The sequence below is a fragment of the Schistocerca piceifrons genome, chromosome 5 (assembly GCF_021461385.2).
Source record: "Schistocerca piceifrons isolate TAMUIC-IGC-003096 chromosome 5, iqSchPice1.1, whole genome shotgun sequence".
Classification (NCBI taxonomy): Eukaryota; Metazoa; Arthropoda; class Insecta; order Orthoptera; family Acrididae; genus Schistocerca; species Schistocerca piceifrons.
Window position 1 is genome coordinate 653506994 of NC_060142.1, and position 24645 is coordinate 653531638.

Genomic DNA, 24645 nt, shown 5'->3' on the forward strand with positions numbered 1-24645 from the left:
TAGGGAATTTTTCTGCGCTTTGTGGCGACGCGTCGCTAACGCACGTTTTTAGGATGACGCAAGACTCGAATGTCGTTTGGAATCCTACAGGTAGAAAATATTTTATCGCTGATATTAGGTCGGCAAGGGAGCAAGAAAAGGTGGCGTAAGTTGTCTGAGCATCAGACAGTGTCCTGTGTTGATACCACCCATTTCACAATGTCCCATGCTGTGAGAATATGCGGCACCCGTGGGGGTTATTCATCCGTGTAATGAGTGGGACATTAAGTTCTCAGACTATCTTGGCGATACAGTATTCTAGAGGAGTAAGGCACATGCGGGCACAGTTTTTCACACTCTTAATCCTCCCGTCAGCATTAAGAGCACGAACATGACACTGCCGTATACAATAAGTTTTTAATGTCACCTGCTCCAGTAAAATACACTACTGGTCATTAAAATTGCTACACCACGAACATGGCGTGCTACATACGCGAAATTTGACCGACAGGAAGAGGATGCTGTGAAATGCACATGTTTAGTTTTTCAGAGCATTCACACAAGGTTGGCGCCGGTGGCGATACCTATAACGTGCTGACATGAGGAAAGTTTCCAACCGATTTCTCATACACAAACAGCAGTTGATCAGCATTGCCTGGTGAAACGCTATTGTGGTGCCTCGTGTAAGGAGGAGAAATGCGCACCATCACGTTTCCGACTTTGATAAAGGTCGGATTGTAGCCTATCGTGATTGCGGTTTACAGTATCGCAACATTGCTGCTCGGGTTGGTCGAGATCCAGTTACTGTTAGCAGAATATGGAATCGGTGGTAATACGTAACGCCGTGCTAGATCCCAACGGCCTCGTGTAACTAGCAGTCGAGATGACAGGCATCTTATCCTCATGGCTGTAACGGATCGTGCAGCCACGTCTCGATCCCTGAGTCAACAGGTGTGGACGTTTGCAAGACAACAACCATCTGCACGAAAAGTTCGGCAACGTATGCAGCAGCATGGACTAACAGCTCTGAGACCGTGGCTCCGGTTACCCTTGACACTGCATCACAGACAGGAGTGCCTGCGATGGTGTAACCAACGACGAACCTGGGTGCACGAATGGCAAAACGTCATTTTTTCGGATGAATCCAGGTTCTGTTTACAGCATCATGATGGTCGCATCCGTGTTTGGCGACATCGCGGTGAACGCACATTGGAAGCGTGTATTCGTCATCGCCATACTGGTGTATCACCCGGCGTGATGGTATGGGGTGCCATTGGATACACGTCTCGGTCACCTCTTGTTCGCATTGACGGCACTTTGAACAGTGGACGTTACATTTCAGCTGTGTTACGAGCCGTGGCTCTACCCTTCATTCGATCTTTGCGAAACCCTACATTTCAGCAGGATAATGCACGACCGCATTTTGCAGGTCCTCTACGGGCCTTTCTGAATATAGAAAATGTTCGGCTGCTGCCCTGGCCAGCATATTTTCCAGATCTCTCACCAACTGAAAACGTCTGTTCAATGGTGGCCGAGCAACTGGATCGTCACCATACGCCAGTCACTACTCTTGATGAACTGTGGTATCGTGTTGAAGCTGCATGGGCAGCTGTACCTGTACACGCCATCCAATCTCTGTTTGCCTCAATGCCCAGGCGTATCAAGGCCGTTATTACGGCCAGAAGTGGTTGTACTGGGTACGGATTTCTCAGGATTTATGCACCCAAATTGCTTTAAAATGTAATCACATGTCAGTTCTAGTATAATATATTTGTCCAATGAATACCCGTTTATCATCTGCATTTCTTCTTGGTTTAGCAATTTTAATGGCCAGTAGTGTATATTAAGACATCTGACATGGATGACACCAAACCGTCGTAAATAGAAAATCTTGCATCAGGCTGTGAAATATGGAGATGACTTATAAAAACGGAGGTGAGCAATTTTGTGTTAGTGCTCTGTGCTTTCCACTTGCCAAGTGCAAAATGTATGTACCTTGCCTAGCGGAGAAATAGGAAGAAACGCGTTAGTAATTTACGGACGATGGACTTAATAAAATACAAGTGCACATTCTGTTAAGACCAACAAGAAGGTAAGTAATCTCTCCTATAAAGTATCTGCAATAACACGAGTATCCAAGTCGTTAAGAATAAGCAGTTCGGTCCATTTTTGTCGGTGTTGCTGAATCGGATTTTTCTCGTCGTTTGGTAGCGGCAAGCCTTTTAACTGGCACTCCTTTTCTCTTTTTTGCGCAGCCTTCCGTCCATCGTAATAAAGCGACAAAGGGACCTCAAATTCAGCGCCACTGAACACGTTCCAACGGAGTCTCCAATAAAATGTAGGGTGAACTTCAGCAAACGGCCGCACTGACAAGCAATCAATAATCGATTCGCCACTCAGGCGTCCTGCCCTCAAAGTTAATGTCGCGTAGAACTCCGTCCTCTGGGGAAATCAGAGAGGCCCTCTCAACGTGTGATTTCCCATTAACGGAGATCACTTCCAAGCCGTATAACTGCAGAGTCCGCGTCGTATCGCCGAGCTTCACTGTTTTAAGGAACCTGCTGGAAACAAGTTTTGAAAGGTTTTGCGACCGCAGTTACGACGAATATAGAATACATTTAAAGCTGCAATCCAGCGAATGAATCCTCATCAATTTGTTTCAATAGTGGCTACTGGAGCTGTCTGCACCTACATTAAGTGTGAAGGAGTTACGATCTGGGACACAGTATTTCTTCTATGACACTTTCAGTGTAATGCCTCGACTATACATATAGCTGCACTTATCCACACGTCAGTGTACCGTAGAAAAAACTATGACCATAATCGTACCTCAATCTTTCTCGCTCTAAATTGCAGCTTTTCCCTAAATTTTGTTCTGGTACATATTATAAGGTATCATGTGCTTTCTCATGTTTATTTCAGTATATTAGACAGTATTGCACATATCAGCACTGTGCAATTCCTCTAACATAACATTCATTCAGCTTCTGTTACCTTTACTTGCTGTGACACGTGCTTACGAATGAAGATCAGCAGCTGGTGGTAACTTCAGAAGCCATGAAACTTGATGAAGAATGAATTAAGAAAGTCATACACCACTGTCTTTCCGGCAATCCTGAAACGTTCTTAATTTTCTAAAATTGGAATAATATTGTGACATGCTGGTACTGAAAATGTAACGAAAAACATTGAGCGTGTTGTGGTTTCTTCTGATGACTGTTCTACTGTTAGGAAGTCTCAATCTCCCATTATGTAATATGCCATGAAACTGGACACATTTAGGCGATGTAAAATACGCCCATGACTTTTAACAAAGACATGTAACTCGGACGTTAGTAGTTCAAGTTAGCGTATAAGTTTCCGTGTGCTGAAAGTCCTTAACCACCATAAGGTATCTGCTCAAATTATTCCGGTTTAAGCAATATCAGAAAATAAAAACAATAATTCCATAAATGAAATTTAAAATTTTATGAATTCCTGTAAGTTAAAAGCTCCGATACTCCTACATTTATTTAGAGACATAATGCACTTATATGAAGATGATACTGTTCTTTCGGACATGTCCGAAAGAACAGATACCATCTTCATATATATATATATATGGTTCAAATGGCTCTGAGCACTATAGGAGTTAACATCTATGGTCATCAGTCCCCTAGATCTTAGAACTACTTAAACCTAACTAGCCTAAGGACATCACACAACATCCAGTCACCACGAGGCAGAGAAAATCCCTGACCCCGCCGGGAATCGAACCCGGGCGTGGAAAGCGAGAACGCTACCGCACGACCACGAGCTGCAGACTATACATTCACCGACCATTTGACCATCTTCTTCTGTGCGGGTGCAAAAACACTGCGGGAATCGGCAAAACCCCGCGAGTACGGAGGATAATAGGCCGGGGCACTATGAATATAGTGCCCGACAATAAGTTGGGATAAGTTGGGAATGTGGGTCACGGGAGGCGTGTCAGAGATAAGTCCCTGCAGTCACTCTATCCTCTGTGATAGAGTGTCTGCTATATAAAGCAGGAGATGAAGGGTTCGAGTCGCGGTCGAGGCAAACATTTTCAACTATACCCGTTGACTTATATCATCGCCCGTATGCAGCTAAGGGTATTCATTTCATTGTAATTTAATGCACTTACGTTTGTTTCCTCAGAGAGTGAAGGGTAAAGTAGATATAAATCGTCTCACTGCCAGACAGTGTTGCAGTTGCGGTCTTAGTACCACTTCCACGAAAGTCTCAATTATTCGTTTGATATTTTTCAATCTGTGTGTCTCTCCATAAACATTTCGCCTTGTATGTCTCGCTCTCGTAACACGGAAGCTACTCTCTCAAATATTAACACAAGTCGTATGATACTGTCGCGTCTAGAAGGGAAGGGCGGGCATAGCGGCCACCCTCATGTTTTTTGGCTTTTTCTGTACAGTTACGATAGATCTAGCAATTCCCGATTCACGTGATGTACAGTCAAGCTGTTCTGCGAACCACCTGTTTCATGTTTTTCTGACTCTCGTTGGGAAAAAGGAAAGCACCGAAATACTCCATAATCTAGTAAATACGAGACTGGCCACTGTGTCTGACATGGTAGGACCTAATAGCAACGCATCTAAAAAGGGCTAAATAAATACAGGAAACAAGTTTTTGCTTTGAAAAGGGGTATAGAAATAAAAAAGAAGTTACCTGTATAAATGAAAATCAGCTGCTGCATGTAAGAAAAGTCATCACTTGAGAACGGGTCGACCGATTGGGCTGATTTTTTCTTTTTCTTTTTTTTTGCTTGTGTGCGTAATCGTCAGGTTTATATGAAAGAAAATGTTTGGAAAATCCTCGTAAATGTGGACGGAATTTTTGTATGAAAATCTCAGTGAAGTAAATATGACAGTCCGTTTGAGAGTTCTGCTGTCACGTAATTTCATAACGGAATAGAAAAATTTAACGTTCAGTTCGACAGTTCTACTGTCGCATGTATTCGTAACAACAACAATTCCTCATTGAATATTGATATTTTTCGAAAATGAATACAACTGAAAGCGACATTTCTCTGTTTTATCAGTGATCACATCATCGATTTGTTGCAATGATTCAATTGATGTCAGTTCCTGGTAATTTGGTTCGCAGAAAACAATTAATTGATTCTAGTTGTGCTTTATTTCTTTGAGAAAAATGCCGCCAGTGAGACATCATGAAATCCATCAGCGTACGCGCAACGCAGGCCGACTACATGATCGTCGAGTCAATGAGACTGACGAGGAGTTCAAATGGTTCAAATGGCTCTGAGCACTATGGGACTTAACAGCTGTGGTCATCAGTCCCCTAGAACTTAGAACTACTTAAACCTAACTAACCTAAGGACACCACACACATCCATGCCCGAGGCAGGATTCGAACCTGCGACCGTAGCAGTCACGCGGTTCCAGACTGCGCGCCTAGAACACTGACGAGGAGTCTGTTTATTGAAACGAATCGGCTGGCCGCTGTGGCCGAACAGTTGGAGGCGCTTCAGTCCGGAGCCACGCTGCTGCTACGGTCGCAGGTTCGGATCCTGCCTTGGGCATGGATGTGTATGATGTCCTTAGGATAGTTAGGTTTAAGCAGTTCTAAGTCTATGGGACTGATGACTTCAGGTGCTTAAGTCCCATAGTGATTAGAGGCATTTGAACCCTTGTTTGAAACAAATCGAGTTTTCCGGGAGCGATCCATTATGACTCCGTTACAGGGGATGCAGTTGAGCTCGACTCGCTGACTTGGAACCTAAGCGAAAAGTAATTAGGAACGTCGACATAAGAGCCGACCACACTTGACAATTCGAACTGAACGTTTTGCGTTGAGATACAATCTAACTGTCGATTACGCCCGGGATACGTTGGTTGATTTACGAACAATGAACAATGTTTGTCAACACTGGTATACTGTTGTCGATCTATAGAAAGCGCCTTGCGACTTAAAGTGGTGCAGGATCTTTGAGAGAAAAATGTGTATAAGCTCTTGGGACAGACGGATAACGCACAATATGTACAATAATCATATGAATGGAAGTCCAGGAGAGAAGTGATTGGATTAAAAAGAGCGTTAGAGAAGAATTTAGACTTTTTCTCTACTGTTCAGCAGTACATAAAACAAGGAACGACGAAAAACGGTACATAAGAGGATGTAAATTCATGGAGAATGCGTTTCAGTGGTAAGATACCAAAGAGACATTGCCGTTCACTGTCAAAGCGAGATAGAATGAGTGGATCTGTTGAATGCAATGAACGCCGCACTGAGCACAAAGTATAGGTGGCAGTAACAAATGAAAGACAGCAGCATTACGGAGTTAACGTAAACGATAGTACCTAAAATATCGACTTAAAATTATGGACCACGTAACTGAGAAAGTAAAGGTATCCAGAACTTGGGAAGGAAAATAATGCATGGCGGAGGAAGCGAGGTGGATATGAACAGCATACTGGCAGAGACAGGGCATTCTTTATTTTAAAAAAGTCTGATTTTGTCAAACGCAAGCGGCGATTGGGGGATATTTCGAAGAATGTTACGTCTGGTGAATAGTATCGTCTGGAAGTACATCATCGACCGTGGGAAAACTGGAAAGGAAGAGAATGAAACCATTACAGATGCGGTGTTACGGAAGGATGCTAGAACTTGTTTGTTGTGGTTAAGCAAGAATTGAGAAACTTATCCGTCGAAGCAGTGAGAAAGGTGGGGCATAGCACAATGTATCGCACCTAGCTACGTCGGACGATTCTAGACAGCATCATGCAGATGAGTCTCAATTTTTATAACATATGTGCATTCTCATCCAGCAGCACCTCCAATAGAATCGGCTGTCGCCGGAATGTGTCAGTATCTTACGGACTACGAAATTCTAAGTAGAAAAAATAAAGTATTTAGGAAATGAGACTTTATCTTTTGAGAATATGACGTGTTTAATTAATTATTGCTTTTTGAATATGCTGTGTTATCAGTGAGAACCAAGTTCAGATTAGAACCAATATAATAAAATAGTAACGATTGTGTAATAATTGAGTAATTGCAAGCGTGAGGATCGTATTTGTACAGGGTGAGTACTTCGTAGCTCAGGGTGCAACAGTACTTTCGCGTTCTCGTCAATACGGTATCAGAACGTTTAAGCTCCACCACTGTAAAGACGGAAGATCCGCGATTCGGAGTGTCAGAACTGTGTAGTAAGTAGCGCCAGGAACACCACCACAAAATCACGCAGCACTAACACTCCAAACCATCGACTCTCAGAGAGAGATTTTAACCGTGTTCAACCTGATGGTAAAGTATCGAACTATTTTTCTCCGAATCATACAGTTCGTGGGAAAAGCAGAGAGAATAATTACTTTTGGAAACCTTTTATAAGACAAAGCCTGTTATAACAATAAACTGTTTCGCTTAATAAAGCGGCCACCAGCCCAAATCTGGCACAGTGTCTACACAAACAGGTGAAGTCAATTTTCGACACTGAATAAATAACTACTTTCACATACTACTTAATTTAAACACAACCACGTAATTTCCATCTACTACGGTCACTTGGAAGTAAGTACAATTAATTCCACTTTCTGTTATTTATGGAATTTATCACTATACTTCAGTAATTACTTAAAGAAGACACACATATGTTTCAACAAAGATACAAAAAAATATTAAACTTATAGATGTCATTCATATGACCAAAACTATTATTTAACACGACTAAATTTCATTTCGTTAGGACTGTTATTTGTTAGTGTTTTACTGACACCAATATTTGTCTGGCTTTCTTTAACATGGAGATGCAACACGAACAATTACTGTCAACGTTGTTGCAGTTAAACAATTATGTTACTTTACATTCAGAAATGCTATTGAAAACTTATCCTCATGGTCACGCAAAGCGGTGGCCCTTAAACTGATACGTGCAAACTTCTGTATTTAATAATGATTTTCAGAATTTGCTTCCAAAACAGTACTATTGCCAGTAATTTACTATTATTCAAGCTTCAATAAATATCAGGATACTCGGAATAAATTCGTTTGGGTAAAGACACTACTGAGGTAAATGAAATAGGAAAATTACAGTTAAACACAAAGGTACATTTAACACTTATATTCCACTGATTGAAGATGGATGGTTCATACTGTAGTACACTTCTAAATAAAGTACTTTGCCTGTTACTGATGTCGAATGTGGCGTGAGTCGGTGCTGTGTAGTGACATTGCGCAGGTACAGCTCTTGATGCACACAGCTCTGTCTCCCTCTTGGTGGCGACGATAAAATTGCAAATTTCTGAGCTATTAATTTATTGCCGTACTGCACCAATCATGTAGAACACGTCCGAGGCCAAAACCCAGTGTTGCAGGTAAATTCGGGGCCCCTAGTGCTTGACCAACGTAATGCGTGTTCACCACTTGCAGTGCAGATACTGACGACTGTCTGAGCCACTTGCGCGCCAATTCTCACTCGTGCGCCCCACCTCCTTTTCTATTCCACCACAGAACGGAGTTCTGTTCTACCTATGATCCCTACACCTTTTCAATTTACACTTCTGCTTACAAAAAACCTAACTATGAACCATCTACAATTTCATGACAGCCTATACATACAAAATTGACATAATTAATCACAGTTGTACTTGAAATATTACATAATTATTTACAAAATATGTTTTAATACATTTATTCCACCTGCATCAAAGAGGTTATTTTAAACAGATCAACTACATTTAACAAAAGCTTACTTTCGTTACAGTATTTGCTTAATTTTTCAAAATTATTATGGAACAAAAAAATTTTAAATTATACAGATTAATGGCAGTATTATATTTACAACAGCATTACAAGGGGAAATTTGTAAAGCGTAATTCAGCAGTTTATGAAATGCGGGAAACAAGAAACATATTCCGATAATTCAGTTATTTAAAGAGAGAAGTAGTTGTTCTATTAGTGGGTTTTCTAATTGTTTTCATTTTATAAATCCCTATGAAAAGCTCTTACGTTGTGATTGGTTCACAGTAAAAGATGTGGGGTGGTGTGGAATTATACTAACAAACAATGACTGTAATGAAACTTCCTGGCAGATTAAAACTGTGTGCCCGACCGAGACTCGAACTCGGGACCTTTGCCTTTCGCGGGCAAGTGCTCTACCAACTGAGCTACCGAAGCACGACTCACGCCCGGTACTCACAGCTTTACTTCTGCCAGTACCTCGTCTCCTACCTTCCAAACTTTACAGAAGCTCTCCTGCGAACCTTGCAGAACTAGCACTCCTGAAAGAAAGGATATTGCGGAGACATGGCTTAGCCACAGCCTGGGGGATGTTTCCAGAATGAGATTTTCACTCTGCAGCGGAGTGTGCGCTGATATGAAACTTCCTGGCAGATTAAAACTGTGTGCCCGACCGAGACTCGAACTCGGGACCTTTGCCTTTCGCGGGCAAGTGCTCTACCAACTGAGCTACCGAAGCACGACTCACGCCCGGTACTCACAGCTTTACTTCTGCCAGTACCTCGTCTCCTACTAAGGTAGGAGACGAGGTACTGGCAGAAGTAAAGCTGTGAGTACCGGGCGTGAGTCGTGCTTCGGTAGCTCAGTTGGTAGAGCACTTGCCCGCGAAAGGCAAAGGTCCCGAGTTCGAGTCTCGGTCGGGCACACAGTTTTAATCTGCCAGGAAGTTTCATATCAGCGCACACTCCGCTGCAGAGTGAAAATCTCATTCTGGAAACATCCCCCAGGCTGTGGCTAAGCCATGTCTCCGCAATATCCTTTCTTTCAGGAGTGCTAGTTCTGCAAGGTTCGCAGGAGAGCTTCTGTAAAGTTTGGAAGGTAGGAGACGAGGTACTGGCAGAAGTAAAGCTGTGAGTACCGGGCGTGAGTCGTGCTTCGGTAGCTCAGTTGGTAGAGCACTTGCCCGCGAAAGGCAAAGGTCCCGAGTTCGAGTCTCGGTCGGGCACACAGTTTTAATCTGCCAGGAAGTTTCATATCAGCGCACACTCCGCTGCAGAGTGAAAATCTCATTCGGGAATGACTGTAATGTTTCTCAGCCAATGAGAAAAGGCTACGCTCTCGTGGATATAAGTGGCTTATGATATGTTTTATGGTGCCTTAAGTGGGATACTGAACTCAGCCACCATTACGTTCGGACAAGTGTATTTTGAGCTCTGAACAGTTACAATAATTTTGCAGAATTATGATCTAAATTTTACCCAGGGCTGACGCAAAGTAATCGCAAACGACTGAAAATGGCGAAGGCACGAAGTTCTGGTTTTCTCTGTGAACTCTGAGTTTTTAAATAATTAGAATCTTCAAGGCGTACTGTGGAAACCGAGACCAGGGACTGAACTTTCAAGGGCATCGAGTTGTGGTTTATTTGAGAGAGCATTCCGAAACCAAGGCACCCTTTTCTGAACATCATGGTAAGAGGATCGGGTCGTTACCAAAAGCTGGCTATAGTCAGTTGCTGTGTCTACTTGTGAAAGTCAAAACTGTAGCATTAGACTATACTCCGTACATCGAGAGAAGAGCTCTGACAGCTGGCAGCGTAGTTGCCAGTATTCGACAAAGACAGGCAGCGGGCCACCGGCTAGTGGGGGGGAGGGGGACCAGGGCTACATACCTTCCCGTCCCGCCCGCGCCCTTCGGCCCGCGGCAACAGTCGGCTCCTTCAGAACATAACAATGCCTCGTCATTCACTGCAGCATTCCTGCAGGGGCAGCATTCTGCTGACCGATGTTTTCCTTGATGGAATATTTTTCAAATGCTCTAGTAGTGTTTGTCACCTTGCAAAAACTCAGACATATATATTTTATTTAATGATGTTGCCGCCATTTCACTGCCACAATTTTTATTTTATTGTTACACGGTTAAGATCTCGCTGTATTTCATACCAGTCTGATATCTTTAGACATATAAACAAGTTATTGTACTTGAAAACGGCCTACGGCCGAACTCTGGATCGTATAATAATAAAATACAAATTATTACGGTGAAATGGCGGTAACATCATTAAAAACAATTGCCATGACTATGGTTCAGGCAAAATAAAAATTGCACATGATCAGATTTTCAACATTAACAAGGTAAAGCAAACTGCACAAATGTTACATTTAAAATATCGAATAAGAACGTTAACTCTATTTTCCGTGCGGGAGAACGAAAATTCCAAGATCATCATCATCTGATTTTTCATCTCTCTTCACGACCACATAGCCTTCGCTTTCTTCGCTGCTGCTGTCTTCATCGTCTGATAAAGAAATTACAGTATTATGAACGGCTTCTTCTCTTACACCTTCTTCAATGTTTGGCCTTGTAATCTCTTTCCTCACGTGGCTGACGACGTTCTTCCAAATTTCTGGTGTTATTCGTGTGACAGCCTCATTTACCAGCCCTTCTGTGTCTCGCAACGTAAAGGTTTGGATTCGCTCTGCAACATCTGCTTTTATTTGAGCCAAGATGAGTTCTATTGCGTTGTAATGCCAATGGCACGGTGGAAGATGTATAGTTTTGTGGCCGTGATTCTCTGCTAATGCATCAGTCACATAATGCGGCTCTGTGACTTATATCGTTTCATTCCGTTCAAAGCCTACTTTATTATCTTTCCACTAGCTGACTACTTCGTCTCTCTTTGCAGCAGCCACTGGTGCTTCATTTAATTGTACCGAATGGTGCTGCGCTTTGTCCAATACAAAAACACTACCAGAACTGACATTTGGTAGCAAGCAAGTAACGAACCAGACTTTGAATGTATCTGCACTCATCTCCTCGTGGTAGTCGATAGTTTTTTCTGACTGAAACATCATCACAGCACCGAGCTCAAAAGCGTTCATAGAGTCACCAGAGGCTATAATTAGTTGCCTTTCGTTACCGGTTGGCATACTCATAGTTCCATGGCGGGTGTCATCTGTCCATGCGACGGAATGTGTGTGACGCACGTAGAGATGTTCAATTCTTCTGCCGCTCTGTCAAGCACTTTACTCATTCGTATCAAAGGTCCACTATTGTCCCTTTCCCTTTAAAAGTAAACATGCAATCTGTATATAAGTTCGTGTGCTTGGGACTTCAGGGTAGCTCCTTTCCCAAAAGCCCTCTTCTCTGCACTACAGGCAGCCATTTTCCACTTATACACACGCCAAGAAACTCACAGAAATAGCGGAATGCACACATATACACACAAACCTGAACGTAGCACATGGCACAACTGAGTGAAAGCAGCGGTCGCCCAGCTTTATGGCAACACTGGGGGGGTTGCCACAGCAACGTAAAGAAAAGCTCACGATCTGATTGGTCGTCGTGGATGTGCGAAGTACGTGCGCCAAGGTTGTGTCAACTATAAGAGCTCTTCTCTCGCTGTATGTAGTATAGAACCGGCGGCGTGTTTTACAAAATAAGTAGCAATACATCCAAGTTTCCATTCACAGAACTGTCCCTCATTTATCATATCAGGAATTCTGAAACTGCAACAACTTTGATGCAGCCTGTAGAGTCGTGTAGTGCGGCCAGTTTCAACTACGGGTTTTCCTAACAGATGAACATCACTCATTTTCCAACAGGTCAGGAGCAGACTGCACTGCAGAAAAACAGATGTTTATCACATGGTCAGAGTAGGTTTTCGACAGAGATAACATTTGACCTGCACCATTGCAAATGCAGGTGTCAAAACACAATTAAGGGATAGGCACATATAATACCAGGAGTAGGTGAAACCGATATTCTTACACTAATAGAACAATATTTAGGTTAAAGTGTGGCTGCCACCACTCAGAGTTACTTTACTTCACTAAGCGTCCACCATCTGAGAACATCATTCACAACTTTAATAGGTACTTTGAGCTGTAACCGAAGGGATGTGTCTCCTACTGCAAAGACCGGAAAACAACCATTTCATTCGACTATGTGTATAAAAATGATGATCGAAGAACCATAACAGTTCATCAAGAGAAAACAAATGAGAATACTTTGTTACTGAGTTCACTTAACTCTCATGTACCTCTGTCCAGAAATCAGGAGAGAAGGAAACAGTGCAATTTTACAATGAAACAAAATTTGGGGTCAATGTTGTGGATCTAATGTCCAGGATATACTCCACAGAAGTCTGTATAAGACGATCGCCATTGCATGTATTTCACAACATTCTTGATTTAGCTGCTACAAATTCCTGGGTGCTGAATGAGGAAGTGACTGGTAAGTGACTTAGCTCAAAGGAGTATATTTCTGATTTGTACGAAGAACTTGGAGCGCAGTATGTATCAGCAAGAAATAAAGAGCCGGACCACGATCATGCAGACACTAAAGACGGGCCACAGAGGACAAAAAAAAGATGCAAGTTTAAAATTCTTACCTCATGAAAAGGAAATCACATTGCTATTGTTTGTTCAGCTTGTGAGAAAGCAGTATATGGCACACGTGACAAGAGAAGACGAGTGTAGTGCGGTAAGTGCAGTAGTAAACAGCTCTAAATTCCGGTGGAGAGTGTGTGATGTATATATATGTCGTACTTCTTTTATTAATAAATTTTATTTATAACAGTCAATGAAAACTATGTATATGTGTTATATTCCGTACATTTCATTACTTGTCACAATCTGACCGTACAAAGAAACCAAGCCGACCTTATAAGCAATATAAGCAAGAAGTAAGTATGGTGCCAGTTTGGTCACGTCGATCATTATAGATAGTAGCCTGCTTGTGGTCCTGCTAGTGTTAAACTGCTGGAATTGAAATCACACAACGACAACACTCCATGTAACTACCCCACTGGAGTACGATGAACAGGATGCATGGCAAGAACATTTTTTGCACATGTTTTTTGCTTCTGCCATAGTCAATAACAACGACGAGATTAAGATTTTCATTCACTTGCAGGACACTTTAACAATTGCAAGTAACGGTCTCTATACATGCAAAAATCAGTGAAGCTGCAAAACAATATCTCATCTTATTTGCTATGCTTTCACGTTCCTGTTTCAAGAAATTACATACGAACAGATCTGTAAATAACTACCACATATGATTCACAGAAGAAGACTGCATCTGGAGAGAACATTTTTGTTTATCATTGTATTGTCCATTATTGATCGGTTGGAATTATATTTTGTTGGAGTCATAGGAGTCTCAACTTTATCGTCGGTAAGGATAGAATTTGAAACAATGAACTAAAGTGGACTGAAGGTGTAAATTGAAGTTTGTATTAGGGAATGCATTGGAGTGCGATTAGTCTGTGCAGCTCTGGTAGCTGCAATACTGTGGAAAATAGTGGCTAGCACATCTGCCTAGTGAGCAGGAGATCTGGCTTCAAGTCTTGGCTGTGGCACAAATTTTAATTCATTGCTTCAGCTTCTGTCTGTATTGAGAATATAAGAAAGATTTATCTAAATTAATGAACCATGCAACGTCTTGGCAAGATAATGGAAAATATTAGAAAACATCCTTACATTAATTATGTTAATTGTTGTGATGAGTAAAAGGGGTGGGGTCGAAGTAATTAATCTCCAAACCAAATTTTAATCAGGCTGTCATCTTCAGAAAAGAATTTGTGACTCTGGAGATGGCGTAGGTTGAAATGAAGTTCATGAAATCTGTTTATGTTGGTGTGTGTGTGTACAGAACATATCATAGTTCTACATGCACCATTTTCATGAGTTTCATTGTGATCGTGGATCTTGTAGGTCTGTAAAACAAAATTTACTCGTACCACAATGGATTGGGCGCCAGATTAAGTCAGGCGAAAGATGTGTGAAGTGTCGCCCCACAGACTTTTATGGTTGATAGTTGCCTGGCTCCTCTGTATGGTGGTGCAGATAATGCTGCACACATGGTGGATCCATTTAACTTTCAATCCAAAGGACAAGTGAGATGTGTATTGAAGCCCAACTCAAAATTAGTATGTGCCATGATGATGATAAGCAGGTTATTTATGATGGCGAAATTGGAAGCCTGACATACCCACAATATCCACTAAAGTGAGAGAGAGAAAGAGATAGATAGATAGATAGAGAGAGAGAGAGAGAGAGAGAGAGAGAGAGAGAGGGAGAGGTAAAGAGAGAGAGAAAGAGAGAGAGGAAGACACAATCCATGTATAACGTATGTGAAAAAGTTTTCCCCATTTAAGTTACTATTTGTCTTTATACAACCAGACAAGAAAGTGGAACACTCAGAAGGGGAGGAGGAAACAAAATAAATATTCTTTCACTGTTTCAAAATCGAATGAAATGTTCAACGAGCTTATCGTTAGAGAGAGTTGCAGGTCTAACCATTTACATAGCCACCAATGAAGTGTAAATGTATAAAGTTATACTGATGCCTGGCCATGTCTTTTGGGTAATCCGCTAGTGGTGGGCCAACATTCAAGTGTGCCAAGTACATTATTTCAATTATACAAAGTATAGCAAGAGGTTACTAAATGAAATTTTGATATGGATAATGCCAAATATTTAGCAGCTTAATGAATGCAAACTATATTGGGATCTACTATGTAGATTTAGAGCTTGTATAGGTGAGAGAAGTAGAGAGTACATGCCCTGACGCGATAGCTACCGTAATGAAAGAGGCTGTGATGCGCAAACACACACGCACACACACACACACACACACACACACACAATGTGCATTATGTTGTTGGGAATGCAGGAGGATTGCATAGGTTATCTTGAATCAGTAAGATTCCCAGAAGTTAGTATTAAAATGATATTTATTAAATGTGAAGAGATACTCAACGTAAAGGATTATTCTTCTTGTGAAATGTCCAGCACAATGGGTGATGAAATTATTACAACTGCTTTAAAATATTAAAGTCCTGCCACTGTGCCCCTGAGTGATGCTTACGTAGAGTCCAAAGCTGGCCTATGATGCCTATTGAGCCTAAGCCTCAGCTAGGACAGAGTAACATTGCAGCTTGTAGACTCGACGATAAATGGAGACTACATGATTTGGTGCTTTGAAGAGAACTGTCTGCCATATCTAAGTGCTCCAGCATTTAACAAGGAATCAGCCGATCGCTATTCACACACCTGATGCCCATGTGTTGGCAGCTGCGGGCCCTTGCAGGTCTTGGTATGGTTCGTACTGACAACCCATACAGCTGCTGTCCTACGAGTGTTTCGAGCGTGGCTTATCGCTTTTGGTCCAGTCCTAAGTACGCTCACCACATATGTTAACTATTTTCTTGGTGCTGGGCTCGACTACAAGTGACTTTTATCACACCATACATATGTGAATTACAGGAACAGACTGTATTTATCTAGATTGAAAGCTCCTGTCTGTATTCCATACAAATTTATTAAAACAGTCTGGGCATCTGTGTCTGATTTTCTAAAGTTTGTAATTGCATTGAATAAATTTATTGTAATACAGAAACCACATAAGTATCATTTTGCTATCTGTCGTTTTAAAATGAACAAATAAAATAATCAGCAGTAATAATTCATATTTAAAAGAAAATAGGAGCACGTCTTAAGCCCCTAACAACATCACATTAGCTTGAAGAAAAAATTTACATATAAAGTGGATCAATTACAGGGTGACAATTACTAACTCTTTGAAATAAAACCACCATAATGTCTGAACGTTTCGCCTTAGGACGTTCAAACTTCACTGTTAGCGGGGAGGCATGATGTTAATTTGTATTCGCATGCGAACGCGCATGCAACGGAGCCGACTCTTATTTGGATGATTTCGTCAATAAGCAAAACTGGGCCGTTTAGGAGACTGAGAAACAGCATTTCGAGATCGAGAAGTCTCTTCATCCTCAACGTGTGACTGCATGGTGTGCAATGTCCTGTCACGGAATAATCCGTGCGACATTCCTTGATGCTACGGTGACTGCCGAACAGTACGTGAAAGTTCCGTGAGATGATTCGATTCCCATTATCCAAAGTGACCCTGATTTCGACAAATGAGGTTCATGCAAGACAGATCCCGATCCCTTCGAAGCAGGAGAGTGTTTGATGTCCTGGAGAAGAAATTTGGGGACCGCATTCTGGCTTAGGCGTACCGAGAGGCCACTGGCAAGGGGCCTCGATTTGCATCCATATTCTTCGGATCTGAACGTATGCGAATCCTTTTCGGAGGGGTTATATTAAAGACAAGGTGTATAACAATAAAACAAAAAACGATTAGTGAGCTGAAAACAGCCATTCAGTAGATCACTGACAGCATCGATGCTCCGACACTTCAGCAGGTCATGCAGAATTTCGCTATTCGTCATCACCAGCGATGGCAGGCATATCGAACACGTCATAACCTAAATGCGAATATCTGTAGTGACGTTTAGTTGTTGAATAAAGCTTGTTGCACTCCTTAGTTTCTAACTAATCTACGTTTTCTTTCATATAGTTCAATAATTGTCACCCTGTAGGTAGTTGAAACAATATCACGTAAATTGAAGCTTCTAGTATTGGCAGAGGAAGATGTGTTATTATTGTTTCAAAATTCAGATGATAGCTGCACTCACACGTAGAATACAGGCTTTAAGACTTTGTATCAGTTGTTGCATTCAATCCACAATTATAAATAATACATAAAATGAAAGATCAACTGAAACAATTTGGTTTGTGCACCTATGCGGAAAGGGAAGAGTATGGAACTACCGACAGTGACTGAAGAACATGTTGAACGAGCAAAAGGCTTTGACAAGGAGGGCCAAGGAGTCATCTCAGTAGGCTAGTAGCGAATTAGCAATTCCAGTGACGTCTGTACGGAGACTTTGAGGAGACGATTAAAGCTATGTTCTTACCGTTTGCAGGTGCTGCCAAGCTCGAAAGCCTACAGACTACGGTTTATATGCCAAATTTTCAAACGAAATGTTGATGCGTAAACATGAAGACATCGTGTTCATGGATGAATCTAATTTGACCTATGTAGGAATGTGGACAAACATAAAGTGCACATCTGGGGACCAGCAAATCGCCCTGAAATGGTACAGCTGCAACTCCGCTAAATCGAATGTTTTTATGCCACATTCCAGTGGACAGTTTATGAGCCTTTCTGTTTTGGCGAAGCCACTAGTGTTTCTTATCTTGATGCTCTAGAATCATGGCTCTTTCGTCTATTGGAAGAAGCTGAATTACAGAAATTTGTATGCCAGCAAGGAGATGTGCCACCTCGCTGGTGTAGCTCGGAACGCAGTTGGTTATATGACATTGTATTTGACTGCTGGGTTGGCCGCTACGGGCCAGATGACAGAGCCTGTTTTGCGTGACCTACAGATTCACACAAAATCTAACCCCATGCTGTTTTTACCTTTGGTAGTTCATAAAGAGTCGTGTTTATGCGTCATCACTACCAGCTGATTCACTTTAGAAAGAGCATTGTATAAACATTTACTTCAGTGACACTGATCAATGTTTGAGAATAACTCATCTATTGACTCAAAGTGTAATGAATGAAGTTCAAATTGAATACTTGAAAAACAAAAACTGTCCAAGTTCCTCTTTCATTTCATGAATTATTTATAAATTAAATGTAATAAGTGCTACAAAGCCTTAAAAAACGAATATTCATTTTTAAACAACTTGTATATGTGTCTATAGGTGCGTATGCTGAAACCTAACTTGAAGATGGGCTAACGGTGGTGGTGGTGGTGGTGGTGCTGATGGTGGTGGTGATTGCAGTAAAAAAGACAGAATTTCTCGGGAGCTTTCTGAAACTGGCCTGTAGATGAGTAGTAGTAGTTTAGGCAGAAGAGGGTGTATGAGTTGAAATCCGCAGAAGATTCATAAAAACAGATCATCTGGTGTCCCCACCTACCAGCTGCCACCGACACATCTGAGACATAAGACCGCACATCCCTTGCAGGTGCTGTGAGCAGCATGGTGTGTTATGATTTCCTATCCCTCAGATGAAAATCATCTCACAGTTCGTATAGTTCGCAGGTAAACACTTCTTGCTCCCAACGCTCATGCGGCATTCCAGCCTGGTGGTTCCTGCTCAAGTGAAACTGGTTATGAATAAACAAACAAAGTAGATTCAAATATTGGATTTTGTCACTTTAACTGATTTATTTCCGTCATTTCTGACGTTATGGTTTCTCGACACGAACAATGCCATGGCATTTCATTGTCCTATTTCCGCCATCTTGAAACATTTAAAAAACGCAGTTGCGCTGTCACAATCCTAGTACAAGATGTAGAAAATGGATTCAGATTGTCGTGTTTCCTGCAATCTTGGATTTTTGAAACTGCCGTTGCTTTGACTTTGAACAAGGTATCCAAATCTTGAACATTTTAAGTAGAACAAGTGGGCTACACCAATCTGAAGTATTACAATGCTGCCTGGGAACAGGATGTGGGGAGAGGGTGAGTGCAGGGATGGGGAGGGATGGAGATAGTAGGGAGTAACCACGAAAGATGTTCTGAAGTGACCGTGACTGGTTGACATTCAGGGGGTTACCTAGAGGAGAATGTGCAGGGTGTAAATCATATTTTTGTAAAGGTTCATCGCTTGTTTTGTAAAGGCCTTGTCGCAACTGCTGTGGAGGCCGAGTTGCCACTACTACGGCAGACCGAGTTTGTGCCCCAGGGTCAGGTAAAAGAATAGGACAACAAAGATTCGACAACACTCCAATAAATTAGTAACAAAGTCACACGTATGAGTTAAAAGGTTTACTTATCTTTGCGACTTGTAGAATTGTTAAGTCTGCAACACTGCTTGTAATACAACACAAAAAAGGCCCTCAATGGCCAAGTGCAAACAATCGTAGGTAAACTTCACAGTACACAGTAAACGCAATTTTCAACAACCGCCTGTTACTTCTAAGAGTTCACTAAACGACGTTCCCTATGTAAGACGGCCCTGGACGATGATCTGTATAACCAATTGGACGAGAGCTGCTCTTCTATCTTCCGAGTATGCTTCTGTGTGTTTTCGTCCGGTCATTGGAGGATTGTACTCAGAAGGCAATTGGCCGAGGCGAAGTCGATACCTCCATCCTCAGCGCCGCCCGCGGCGCTGGTGGAGCTCGTGCAAGTGGCGAGTCCCTATGGCACTGAACCAGCTCTCATCTTTGCCCCTGTGGTGCTTTTGCCCTTGCTGTGTCTTGTTCTGACGACGCAGCACCTTTATCAGCATCACCATTATTTCTATGCACTACTTGGTTTGAGTTCTACCTGCAAGGGATTCCCGAGTAAAGACAAATTTCTTGTCTGATTCTTAGTAGCCTCTGTTCACTAATCAACTACACTGCACTATAATGAATGCCTTACTGAAATTTGGGTTGTTGTTGTTGTGGTCTTCAGTCCTGAGACTGGTTTCATGCAGCTCTCCATGCTACTCTATCCTGGGCAAGCTTCTTCATCTCCCAGTACCTACTGCAGCCTACATCCTTCTGAATCTGCTTCGTGTATTCATCTCTTGGTATCCCTCTACGAATTCTACCCTCCACGCTGCCCTCCAACACTAAATAGGTAATCCCTTGATATCTCAGAACGTGTCCTACCTACCGATCCCTTCTTCTAGTCAAGTTGTGCCACAAACTCCTCTTAGACTTCCATACATGGCTACACTCCATGCCAATACTCTCAGAAGCGGCTTCCTGACACTTAAATCCATACTCGATGTTAACAAATTTATCTTCTTCAGAAACGATTTCCTTGCTATTGCCAGTCTACATTTTATATCCTCTCTACATCGACCATCATCAGTTATTTTGCTCCCCTAATAGCAAAACTCCTTTACTACCTTAAGTGTCTTATTTCCTAATCTAATTCCCTCAGCATCGCCCGACTTAATTCGACTACATTCCATTATCCTCGTTTTGCTTTTGTTGATGTTCACCTTATATCCTCCTTTCAAGACGCTGTCCATTCTGTTCAACTTCTCTTCCAAGTCCTTTGCTGTCTCTGACAGAATTACAATGTCATCGGCGAACCTCAAACTTTCTATTTCTTCTCCGTGGATTTTAATACCTACTCCGAACTTTTGTTTTGTTTCCTTTACTGCATGCTCAATATACAGATTGAATAACATCGGGGAGAGAATACAACTCTGCCTCACTCCCTTCCCAACCTCTGCTTCCCTTTCACGTCCCTCGACTATTCTAACTGCCATCTGGTTTCTGTACGAATTGTAAACAACCTTTCGCTCCCTGTATTTTACCCCTGCCACCTTCAGAATTGGAAAGAGAGTATTCCAGTCAACATTGTCAAAAGCTTTCTCCAAGTCTACAAATGCTAGAAATGTAGGTTTGCCTTTTCTTAATCTAGTTTCTAAGATAAGTCGTAAAGTCAGTATTGCCTCACGTGTTCCCATATTTCTACGGAATCCAAACAGATCTTCCCCGAGGTCAGCTTCTACCAGTTTTTTCATTCGTCTGTTAAGAATTCGCGGTAGTATTTGGCAGCCGTGACTTATTAAACTGATAGATCGGTAATTTTCACATCTGTCAACGCCTGCTTTCTTTGGAATTGGAATTATTATATTCTTCTTGAAGTCTTAGGGTATTTCGCCTGTCTCATACATTTTGCTCACCAGATGGTATAGTTTCGTCAGGACTGGACAGAAATGTGGGAACACAGCAAAACCCATGTTACTGTTGTCTGCGGTTCTGAAAATAGTCGTACTGTATGTCTAAAACATATTGTATAATCCTTTGACAGACTGAAGTCAGTGCTGTAAGCCAATAGTTACGCGTATCAGCGATAATACAACAAAATAGGTAAAAGTTTTACAGAATTTTTTCTTCCTTTCTCAATAATCCTGATGATAATCCACTCTCTATTCGCTTCGACATTGCAGGAACCCTACTACTCAATTTCACATGAAAAATTAAAATTGATGCTGCTTGTTGAAATATAGTTGCTACTTTTTGTAGAAACTTGATTAAGCAGCAAAAAATTATACCAATGTGACATAAATATATCGATGATTTTTGAAAAATCGAACTCAACTTGTGCCCAGTTTTCTACTGTGATAAAGACACCTGTTTTCTACCTTTCCACAGAAATGAAACAGAAATTGAAGAAGTTTAGGGTTTAATGCCCCATGGACGGCATTTGTCTGAATGCGAGTCCGGTATGCTACCCACTAGGCCCCTGGCTTACTTTTCACCAAATAGCCTGCCATAGAACTTCTGCCGAAGGTTTCCTGAGGTGTCAGTGCGCTTATTGATTATATTAACGAGGATAAACAAACTACTGGAACATACCACACTTACCTCATGCACTCACATCCATGTGTATTAGATTTGATAATTCCGTTCAGACATACTCATCAACTGGAAACAATTTTATTAGAAGTCAATGAAGTACGACAATGCGTTTCATTACTATTACAATAATCGATATTTTATTGTTATATATATTTATTTTTATTCATGTACCAACAATGTAAATCCCACATTTAATGAAGTCCGTGAAACTTCACCAGCCTATGAACGAAAAACGGCTGTAACTGTCCGAGCAACTTTCTTTTCTACATCTGTAAAGCATTTTGCCTCACGGTTAATGAGAATAGTTTAAACAGACGAAGGTAACTGTATTTTTGAAAGTTGTTTACTCATATAACGGACATTTTAACCTGCAAAAGTTCATTATATCTGCAATGAATCGTAATGGGCTCTAGGGGTGCAGGGTTATCTGGGTTGTTGCGAAATGTATTAATAAAACGACGGAAGTTTCAGTGGATTTCTGTGGAGAGAGCTGAGTCTCATTACGAACACTACGTTTGAGCAACACACCTTTAATGTATGTTGCTGTACCGTGGTGACAGTTAAGGGCGTGTGGTAAGACATCTCTAGTTCACGGTGGAAAACAAACGCAAAAAAGTTTGGATTAATCCAATAAAACTAAGAAAAAAGTACGTGATAGAAGCTGACCCATAAAAACAAGTATTTTATAAAACACTAACTTCAAATTTTAGTGTCTACAATTTATATCTACTGGATTATTTCTTCTCTCGTGTAAACACTCATTCAGTTTGCTGTTCGGGTTCTCCACTGCTTCCTGAAACATTTGTGATGGAATGATGCAACAAATTTTGACTTAAAATCGTTATTTCGGTACGTACAGTGTTTCAGCCAAGTCATTTACGTCCGACTCAGTAGCGTCACTACAAGAAAATGTTAGAGACGTACAGCCTCTATCAGTGCACATAATATCACAAAATCCAGTGATACCATTACTTCTTAATTCATGTATTTATTTGTAGTGAATAATCTTAATCCGCACGTTATAAAGTAGTGGAATTATGTTTAATGCAGCTGAAACAAAAGATTGACGCACCGCACAGTAACGATCTATTTTTTTAAGGGTTCAGAGATTTCGTATGAAGAAATGTCTCACCACGCTACGAAAGGGCAATTGTGAAAAGGATGAAAGCTCTAAACGTTTTACTTCGTTTGCAAAACTTCTCTGTGGGAGAAACACACTGTTCCTTATCACTGTTCGATAACTACTAAACGGCTCGGTCGACAGTGCCTGTTTCTCAGAGCTGCTGAGTACATAGCGTTTGCGTTTATCAAGTAGAAATTTCTTAGAGGCACCAATCGTATGCGAGGTGATGTGTATTGTTCCAAGATCCGCAATTAGTTGTGATGCAATAGCAGTAACCAATTGCTTCTATAACACTATCGATGACGACTGTCGGCAGATAGGTTTTCGCATAATTAACATGTAAACATATTTTTTATCCTTGCTTTGAACTTCCAAGACCGCATTTCGTTAGTTACGTCGTTAAATATTCCAACGTATTTGAACATATTACCATTTTTCAGTCAAAGGAAACTTCAGGTCTCTTCGAACTCATACAGAAAGAATACCAATAATAAATGCAGAGCAATATAGAAAGGAGGAAGAGAAACGGCTTGCAGCATATAACGTACCGTCGAAACGAAGTGAGTAAAAGCTGAAGTACAAGCTTGTATTGGGAGAGCAGTTTCCTGGGTGCTTTTCACTGGATTCATTTTCCTTAGAGAAAGTAGGGGCAACTTAAATGAGTATTTACACACATGCCTGATGTGTGCTTATATGTAGATGATACGAAGGATTCGTTAATTGACAAATGAAGATTTCTATTAATTAAGATTTAGCTAGACGCAAGTTACGAACGAAAACATAAAAAAAGACTTAGAAATGAAATGAAATTCCATTAAGGAACAGCTCGACTCGTTACGAAAATTTAATACGAGTCTGGTCATCGACATGCCTTTGAGGAAATTAGAATCTGATAGATGCCAAGGCACGTTTAATCAGTCTCTCCCGCTGCAGGAAGAAAAGTTGTTTTCTATCCATGACTGTGAATGTGTAACACTGATATGGAAACAACTGTGGCACACGAAAGAAAAAAATGATTAACATTAAACTGCAGGTATGAAGAATGTATGTTTCAGTAGCGAATCTCTTCGATAACTATTACAGAAACAGACAAGAACAAGTTTTACATGTGAATGAACCGAGCGAAATAACGTTTGTGTAGGGACACATAAAAGTGAAAATTTTGTTCTCGTATTTATATATCCGCATCCACACCGGAAAGACTTAATAGAAGGATGCTCTCGTATAATTTCCAGTGGTCGTGATCCCGTGTAGTGTGGGTCCTAGTGGAGAGATAGTACTATTAATAGTTATTTGGTTCTTATTTTACGCAAGACATTGATTCTCTTATCAGCACCGTTGATTTCCATCTTTTCTATGGTACTGCTGGTGCCATATTCACACAACAACGTATTCGTGCATGTTGTGGAATTCATGC